We start from the raw sequence: 9,829 nt of genomic DNA, 5'->3' as shown, positions 1-9,829 counted from the left end.
AGTACACAAATACATATTTGTATCTTGAATTTTCTGAAAATCATTCCTACATTGAGGAAAAATATCAGTGTTAACTCCTAAATTGGAATGTATCATTAGTGAGGAAGAGGCTTACAAACTAACAACTTCTACTGGCAGAAATCAAGTACAAATGCCATGACCATGCAAGTAGTGTAATTAGATAAATGCTAATTGTAAGATCTCTGGAATTTTTGTAAGAAATAACCAAAGAGATATGAGTGTGAAGAGGAAATCTGGTACATGAGGGTTTTGAGATTACATAAGAAAATGGGAAAAGACACATGGGTGTGTGTCTAAACTATTTATATATTACTTATTCATATATACAAATTAACTGAGCATGCCAATTCTCTGGAACTGGCACACATTAATCTGTGATATTAAACAATCAGAATGCTTCCTAGTATAAATTTGCTGGGTGCCAACTGAAAATCTCCCCAGTGCCCTCCCTTGGTATGATTTGGCAGTTAAAAGTCTCTCAGTCATTAGAACAGCTAAGGCTGTTCTGCTTTGGCATATTGCTTCTGGCAGAGATCTTTAGTACCATCCCACGAGGCTTTGTGCCATGCCCCAGGCTGTACCAGATGTACCTTTGGCATCTTGCTAACCTATCATTGAAAGTGCTGTGAAGTAATCTGCTGATTTTTCACAGTTGGACAGGAAAAAACACTCTTGGTACTATGGAGGCCAGGTCATAACCATCCTCTTTGCAATCTGTAACAAACTGATTGCAAAATGAAAGGGGTTCAGATATGGCCAGAAAAATCTTCTTCGTCCCTCAGCACCCATGCCAAGACTGACTGCTATCTCTGCCAAGACAGATGATCAGACCCTGTCTTGCAGTAAACAGGAGCAGGGTACACAGTGCTGACGTATGATTAAAAAGTAAAAATCTCAGCCATTTATTTTCGTGCAGCTAACATGTGCTTGTCCTTTTCTGATGTGCTTGGTATCTTCAGGTGGGAGACCTTCCCTGATCCTGTATGGCATGACTTTAAGATGCACCTTCCCTCTGAAGATCTTATCATTCAAGAGACCATGCCAATCCTGGCTATGGAGTCTGAGATAGGCCTGAGTGCGGGCTTCTCCTAATTACTGCTTTTGTCGTTAATATTACCCCAGGGGCATAATTTTGCCTGGAAGCCTCAGCTGATGAGTGAAAATTAAGTTAGTTATTCACAATATAAGGAGTTGTGTTTTCAAATTTGAGTAAAGGAGACACTATGATAGTGTCTGGGATAGCCAGCGCTATTGAGTGTCACTGATTGGAGGGAAAGGCTGTTAAGAGGTCATCAAATCAGTCTCCATTGTCCAGTTTTGCATAGCTGCCAGAATTAGCTAGGGGGAATTTCTGCTAGAAATCATCCATATTGCACAGCAAGTTGTCATCTCCAGACTACGTAGAAAAAGTTTTTTCCTGTTAAGGAGAGCAGCTAAGGAGCTTGAGAATACAAGGAATCTACCTAAAAAGCAAAAGTGCCAGCAAAGTCTTGACAAAATTAAATTTCTGTTGCGTAGCAACATCAGCTGGCAGGCAGCATTTGGTGCTGTGCACCCAACACAATCTTGATAGGGCTTAGCAATAAGCACATCAAAAAATGGGTGAGGGGTATACTGTTGTGTGGCTTTTTGTGAGAAAATGAGGGGAGATCAACAGGTGTGGTGAAGAAGAGATATGTGGCTGAGTACAAAGACTGTGGTGTGTCTATTCTAAGTCACGTTCCAACTAGGTTATTTGTTTTGATAGAAACAAAGTTCCCTGGAGTATATACAGTCCTTTCCACATTAGTTGCACTTGGGACCAGTGGCCATTCTTTGATACCTGTAGTTGTAATCAGGGGGTCTTCTGTTACAGAAGCCAGGCTTATATACGAGGCTTATTTCCAGTCTGTTATTCATTGGTTGTGCAGGATGCAACAGACTGTGTTTTAACATTGTGGCAATGGTATGCAAATGCTATACAGATCTCTTGATATTTACCACTTGCGGATCTTCTGTGGGACTTTGTTGCATTAATTTGCCTTCTCCTGTATGGGACATAGATGGCAGGGAGACAGGAACTCAGGCCTAAGTTTTCCCAGTAGCACTACAAAGAAGAATGTGTTGCTGTGAGCTGAGAGCAAAAACTAAAGACTTTTCTAAACATGATTTACTTCACAGAATTTGTTGTAGGGATTACAGAGGTATGTGTGTGACAGCAAAGTCAGAAGCAGGTTTTATGCTGAAGGGCACGTGATTGTGAGGTATGGAGAATCATAGCTAACTATTGTACTTTGGGAAAGTCCTGCTGAAATGAATCATAGAATTCTAGAATGGCCTGGGTTGAAAAGGACCACAGTGATCATCTAGTTTCAACCCCCTGCTATGTGCAGGGTTGTCAACCACCAGACCAGGCTGCCCAGAGCCATATCCAGCCTGGCCTTGAATGCCTCCAGGGATGGGGCATCCACAACTTCCTTGGGCAACCTGTTCCAGTGTATCACCACCCTATGAATGAAAAACTTCCTCCTAATATCTAACCTAAACCTCCACTGTCTCAGTTTAAAACCATTCCCCTTTGTCGTATCACTATCCACCCTCATAAACAGCTGTTCCCCTTCTTGCTGATACGCTCCCTTCAAGTAGTTGGAGGCCATAATGAGGTCTCCCCAGAGCTTTCGCTTCTCTAAGCTAAACAAGCCCAGTTCCCTCAACCTTTTCTCATAGGAGAGGTGCTCCAGCCCTCTGATCATCTTAGTGGCTCTCCTCTGGACCTGTTCCAAGAGCTCCACGTTCTTCTTCTCCTGGGGGCCCCAGGCCTGGACGCAGTACTCCAGATCCGAATAGAGGGAGAAAATCACCTCCCTCTCCCTGCTGGACACTCCTCTTTTAATGCAGCCCAGAACACAGTTGGCCTTCTGAGCTGTAAGCGCATACTGCTGGCTTATGTCCAGCTTCTCATCTACCAGAACCCTCGAGTCCTTCTCTGCGGGGCTGCCCGAGCCCCGCGAGATCTTCCCACAGTTTGTATAAATAACTGGGATTGCTCCTGCCCAAGTGCAGCACCCTGCACTTGACCTTATTGAACCTCATCAGGTTCACATGGACCCACTTCTCCAGCCTGTCCAGGTCCCTCGGGGTGGCTTCCCTCCCTTCCAGTGTATCGACTGCACCACTTGCAAACTTACTGAAGGTGTGGATACAGTATAAAAGTGCTCAGAGACATTGCTTCCATGAAAAACAACAGTGCTTCCATCATGTATGTCTTGTTTGTGGTGTGGATTTGGAACACGGGAGAATCATACACTCAGTATTTTTCAACTCTTCAGTAAAATAGAGCAAATAACCAAGATGTCGTTGTTATTTTTTAAGTATACACTCTACCCTTTTAATTTCTTAAAAAATAAAGAAGTTTTTATGAGATGGAATCAATAACGCTGTATTTTTTTCTTGCTTAGTCCTAATTGTAATGATGCTTGTGTATAAAGAATATAGATGTTTTTCAGAAATTGTAATCATTAGTTCTTTACAGAAATTGCCTAAAGTAATGTCAAAATGTAATTTTTGATGATTAAAAGTTAACATACTTTTGTATTTTCATAGAATCACAGTGGTTGGAAAGGACCTCAGGAGATCATCGAGTCTAACCTGCTGCTAAATCAGGCTCCCTTAGAGTAGATTGCACAGAACATCTTGGTAAAAGAGGGTGAGTTTTGAATACCTCCACAGAAGAATACTCCACGACATCTCTGGGCAGCCTGTTCCAGTGCTCTGTCACCTTCATAGTAAAGAAGCTTTTCACCTCTACAAGTTTGCCCCTTAATTTTTTACTCATAAGCCCTCTACCAATTTTTAATTCATTCCTAAACAGGTTGTATTGTTTTTTAATTTGAATGCATTTAAAGATTTATCTTCATTTTTCTTGAAGGCCTTAATTTTAAAGATCTTTTGTCACTAAGTAAGAGATTGAAAATTAACTATTAACTTTTAAAAGATATGCACACTGAGGTTAGATAGTGCTATACGTTTATCTGTGAAATTAATTTTTTTACTTGGTAAAGTTTATTAACTTGTAAAACATTTTTAATGACTGTAATGCTTATTGGAAGTAACCCTGGTGATTAAGAAAACAGTGAACTTTGCCATAAAAAGTGTAAATTTTAATGATCTAAAAATCAGTGATTTTTTTTTAATCTTGTGACCACATTTAGACTAAGGGATATGTGAATAAGATTGGAGTATTACATGTCTTCTAGTACTACTGCTCATACTAGTAAGTAGGTAAATAATTAGTTTAAAGAATAAAAACAAGATAATGTTTAACATGAAAAAACAGTAAGAAGGTTAGGGTTTTTAAGTTTTGACACCTCTAATATATTATAAGTCAGGGAATAGAAAGAGTTCTTTTAATAGTGCATATATGTTAATTTGTATTTTTCCTGAGAAAGTAATTCAGTGACTCTTACATATGCATATGTGTTTATAAATCTAGCAAATTATTTTCTGATAACAACTGTTTTTTTGCTTAGCCTATATCCATACTCATTCCAAGTAAAATTACATTTTCTAGAGGACTAGTTATTCCCACTTAGCTGTCTCTCATACAAATTTATTCTTTTTTTTTTTTCTCTCATTACTGTATCCCAAATTTTGTTCTGAAAGAACATTCAACAAAATGGGTTTATTCAAATGAATTCCAGTTTGGAAGCTAGGAGCTAAATCTCCTAGAAGATAATGAGATGAAGAAGTGCCTAATGAATTTCAAGATTCATTAATTTAGAATCACAGAATGGTTTGGTTTGGGAGTGAACTTTAAGATCATTTAGTTCCAAGCCCCTGCTATAGAGGGACACCTCCCTCTAAACCAGGTTGCTCAAAGCCCCATCCAGTCTGGCCACCAGGAAGGTGGTAGCCATAACCTCACTGAGCAATATGTTCCAGTGTCCCACCAGTAAAGGATTTCTTCCTAATATCTAAACTAAATCTACCCTTTTCCAGCTTAAAATTGCTACATATCCTTCTAAAAAGTACCTTCCTAGCTTTCCTGCAGGTCTCTTTCAGGACCTGGAAGGAGTAGGAGAGCCTGCTAAGTGATGAGTGAGGGTGCAATAGTTCTCCAAGCAGGAAAATAGGGTGGAATTCAAAACCATTGTGAAAAATTTTAGGAATGGATCTGCCCTCAAGATGTGTAGAAGCCTGGCATGTTAGGAAAGGTTGAAGAGTGCAGTAGTGTTTAGCTTAGTGGCATGTAGAGTGGGGGATATGTTATGGCAGTCCTTAAATACCTCAGAGGCTCCCAGCAAAGAGTTAATAATGTGTTTTTCATTTCTATTGGACTGAAGACTTCACTAGAATAATTGATTAGTGAACTTTTTTTTCTTCTCTAACAATAAAAAAAATTGAGTAGAGTTTAGATATGATGATATTGTAATGTTGAACTGATAAGATATTCTGAATTGGAGCATTCTGATTGTCTGTGATTGTGTGTAGAATGTTCTCTGATGCAAACAGAGATGATTTATCTTCCATTATATGAGAAGAGCAAACAGTCAGTAGTGAAATCCTGTCCTACTTTCATTCTCTGTACCTCTTATGGTGGCTTATCTGTCAGCCATATTCTGTTTCTCTTAGCATTCTTATGTGCATTGCAGTAAGAAGTATTGCTTTAGCTGATATCATCAATTACTTTTGTATAGTTGAAAGCATGCCCAGAAACATAATGGTCTCATTCTGTACACAGAAATGAATTTCTGTATCATCTTCAGAATTATTTGTCACCTTCTTGTTTTTGTTAGCATAGCTTTTACTTATCCAAAGAAGACAAGAATACAAAAGCATATGCTATGTTATTTGTATCGTATGAATGTTGTAAGTCAATTGGATTTTTTGTTCATACTGTTACTGACCTCATACAAAATTGTGTTTACTCCTAAAACAATTGTACAGAACGGAGTAGAGCTCACCATTTTAGAACTTACTCTTGTTAAAGTAGGAAGTTAACACGGTCTTTCAGATAGTTGTCTGGTTTGATTGTCTTGGAAACGTCTGCTGTGATGAACCTATGTGTTTAGATTTCCTGTCAACCTATTTATTGACAGTGCTGTGGGAGGGTTGCCCTGGGGTAAAACACCAGATGTGCTGAATTTCTCTTACTTGCAAGTTGCCATCATGAAAATGGATATCTTTTTGTTCAGTGTGTGCATGTTGTCTCCTCAACTTGACATGTCTGCTTTTTTACTGTAGTCATTATGTTACCTGTCACAAGCAAGATTTTTCCCACCTTCAGGCTCTTCAACATCTATTGTGTATATCATGGGGAAGGGATGGCATTCTCTTGCATATTCGCCAGACTATTCCCTCTGAACATCTCAGACTTCATGGGGACCATCCAACGTTAGAGATGATCCCTGAGAATTATCAGATGAAAAGTCTGGAACAGCACTGAACAATTAACAGCTTCTTTACATTAATTTGCAATTCAAAAAATAATTCATTCTAAGTGAATCCTAGCCATTTTAACATATCCTGCTCCTGTTCCTTGTCTGTAACAAATCTGAGTTATCAGTGTACTTGGAGTGAGAGAGATGTAAATAATTTCTAACAAGGTAATACAGTCCTCTAGCTGTGGGGTATTTTAAAAAGCATATAAAAGATACCAGCTACTGTTAGTAGATGGAAACCATTTCAGCAAGAAATTAATTCAAATAACGCTTCTCTTGGGTGAGTCAGAGGAATTTTCTCCATAGTATGTTCACTTTCAATATTAGAATGAAATGATCTCGCAGTACTTCTCCACCAGTGCAGGATTGCTCCCTTCTTCCCTTAACATTGTCAACAGGTTCTCATTATTATAACCTTGAATTTTAATAGTGTGCATAAGGTAAAATGCAAGAGCGTGCCTGGCAGAAAAGTCTTTTCAGTGTGTGTTCTAATAAAGCGAGTCTACTCTAGTGCACTGCTAATGAATTTAGGGAAGAAAGACACATAAAGAAAAAAAGGCAAAGCCATTATATAGACATACACTGTAATTGAACAAAAAGAGACTAGGTGCTAATGTTGTCACAATCCATAATAAAAGATATACCTAGCAATTATCAGGATTACCAGCAATGACAAAAGAAGATTTTCTCTCTCAAGGTTAGCCTAAAATACGAGCTGTAAAGTCTGAAGTCTTACAGCTACATTCCAGTTTGCTCTTACTCTGAGTGCCAACCAGATGAGGAGGGTCCTGCTCCATGCTCCAGCCTCAGAGTGCAAGGCTGGCAAGCCCTACCTGGGCTCAGCCTGGGACTGGGAGAGAAACTGGGCTAAGAAGGATTGTAGGTCGTGATGCTGACTGAGAAATCTCTTAATATTTCTGTCATAAGCAAAATAGACTCCACTTGGATGAAATAAATTTAAGTTATTGACAATTCAAATGGATTTAGGTAATGGGGACCAAATAAATGTTAATTCATTTCCTTCCTCTTTCCCAGTCTGAACTTGAATCCTACGCTCTGGATACCACTGCTCTGGATACCACTGCTCATTGCCAGAAGTTGTGCAAAATTACTTATTCTAAATCCTCTCCTTGGCATGCGGTGCTTTTTTATTCTTCCTTAAATCTTTTTCCCTGATGTGCTGCCATCTTCTGTGCTGGGCCTGGCTGTGCCCCGTGGCAGAGCCTTGGAGCTGTCTGTGTCTGTTTTGGGGCAGCTCCAGCCTCATCACAGTGGAGCCTGGCAGCCCTTCGTGCTGCTAGCATCTTTCTGCTGACACCCAGTGCTGACCATTTAGAGAGCTCATGTGATTTGCTGTTTTTTTCCTGGAAGTGACCTCCGCAAGTGTTGCAGATGTGGACCTATCAGGCAAACAAGAACTGCAGGTGTAATTGCATACACTGGTACTAGTGGGCTTCTTTTCTTGTGTATCTGCATAGCTGTACAGATGCAAGAATCTTGTTTTTAACCAGATCCTGCAACAGTTTATAATGGAAACTAAACTTTTTTTTTGCTTTGGGTTTTTTTTTTGTTTTTGTTTTTGTTTTTAAAGCATTAAAGATTCTGCTTCTAGTATCGATTTAAATATTTAGTGTGGAATATAATTAGGATTTTAGGGTAAGAAACATACCATACTAAAGTAGATCTTTTTGTTCCTGTTCTGCTTGTTCTCATATGTTCAGCTGGCCAAGCACAACCTGTTCATGTGAGTTCCCTAAACGTTGTCTGGTCTACCAATCAGAAACTACCCTCACAGCAATACCTGATGGTTTCTCATGCAGTGCAGACGGTGCATCCATGCATGTGCTGAAAGTATCGAAGTTATTGATGGAAACAGCATATTGCTTACCTAACCACCCACTGGCAGTGTACTCTAAATGCTCCTTCCAGTTTTTCAGCCCTCCCAAGCAAGGAATCTTAAAAGTCTCTATGACTACTATAAAAGTTGAAAAAAAAATTACTTCTGAGTAGCACCTACCAGCACATTACCATGGAGACTACACAGACCTCTGTGTCAGCATGAATAAAGGAGGTCTCTATAATTTAATCTCCAGACTTCATTTTATTTTGGTATGCAGGCTAGCTAAGGACATACAGGTGAGTATCCAAACATCATCTGTGCACTAACATCCTATTTGCTAAGAGAAAATATATAGGTAGAAGGTAATAAGAGAACAAATTCATTGCAGAATTTTCCTTCTGCAGTGCTGAAGCTCTTTTGTGGACATTAGTCCTTCTGATGTCACTGATGATAAAATTGCTCTGGTCTTGGAGCTGCATCATCAACTTTTTCTATCTGTACCTTGTTGAGCAGCAGGATGCTTATCTGTACTGAAGTGCTGACAGGTACTGCTGCTGCATTATGTCTCAGATTCTCTCTGTGACAAGAGCCTTTCTCAGTGGCATACGGCTGCAGCAAATGTGCCAGTAGTCCAGGTTAGTGGAGCTCTGCATGTCCATATGTTAACTGAATGTTGTTGCCCTTGAGTGGTGTGACACAACTGAACCTCAACATACTGTAAACAGCATACTGCATCAATCTATGTCAGGTCATTCTTTGGTCAGTTGATGAAAGCTGTCAAAGACTCAGATGTGATTTTATTTTTTATGCATTCCATTCTTGCTGGAAAATAGTTACAGAATCCAGGAACCATATGATCTACTGAGTCTTACCCCACATTCTTTTTTTATCTTTGTGAAAGAAAACAGAAAGCTTTATTTCTACTAGTAGGTTGCAAGTAGTCCTGTAAATTACATTCCTGTAATGGCACCCTGGAAGTACACTGTCAAAGAAGGGGTATGAAATACTTCTGTTATTGAAGACCTTGTGCCTGGAGTGCCATAAGCCAACAAGTTTCTAGATTACATCCCTTTTAAAAATTGTTACTTGTTGTCTTTTTTTTCTTTTTTTTTTTCTTTGTCCCTTGTATTCAGAGGCATTACAGTAAAGCACATAGATGTGAACTGTGTGGAAGCTGTGCAAGTTTTTACCTAAACGGGTGTAGATATGCTGTCATACATTGTGGACATAAATAATGGATTGTTTTGCTGTCAGGAATGAATGCTAAGAAATTAATGAAATCTGATACAATAGTCACCGGTAAAAACTTAGTTTCAAAGAAGTTGTATAGTTGTGAGCAGAAATCTGGATTCAGTCTTTTTTTTTTTCATCTGTTGCAACAGTCTGTTCAGTCTTCTTTCCAGAATAGGATTAACAGTCTTTTCCAAGAGGGCAACACAGTTCTGTGTTTCGCTCCAATTTATAGGAGGGAGAGGAGGTTCTTTTAATATCTGTATATCCAGCATGAGATTAAGAAACAATGGTTCAAATGTTGGTCCAACCAGTTTAT

At 39.2% G+C, this 9,829-nt stretch overlaps 1 long non-coding RNA gene across 1 annotated transcript in view; it reads left to right on the top strand.

The window, feature by feature from the left end:
- Positions 1-9,829, top strand: part of LOC104915177 — a 33,021-nt gene that overhangs the window by 9,871 nt on the left and 13,321 nt on the right. The window contains exon 2 of the long non-coding RNA XR_796269.2: positions 3,604-3,706. This is a non-coding gene — a long non-coding RNA (uncharacterized LOC104915177). The remainder of the gene's footprint in view (positions 1-3,603; positions 3,707-9,829) is intronic.

This window comes from Meleagris gallopavo, chromosome Z (genome assembly GCF_000146605.3).
Source record: "Meleagris gallopavo isolate NT-WF06-2002-E0010 breed Aviagen turkey brand Nicholas breeding stock chromosome Z, Turkey_5.1, whole genome shotgun sequence".
Taxonomy (NCBI): Eukaryota; Metazoa; Chordata; class Aves; order Galliformes; family Phasianidae; genus Meleagris; species Meleagris gallopavo.
The sequence above is the reverse complement of the archived record's forward strand: the minus strand, read 5'-3'. Positions and strand labels throughout refer to the sequence as shown.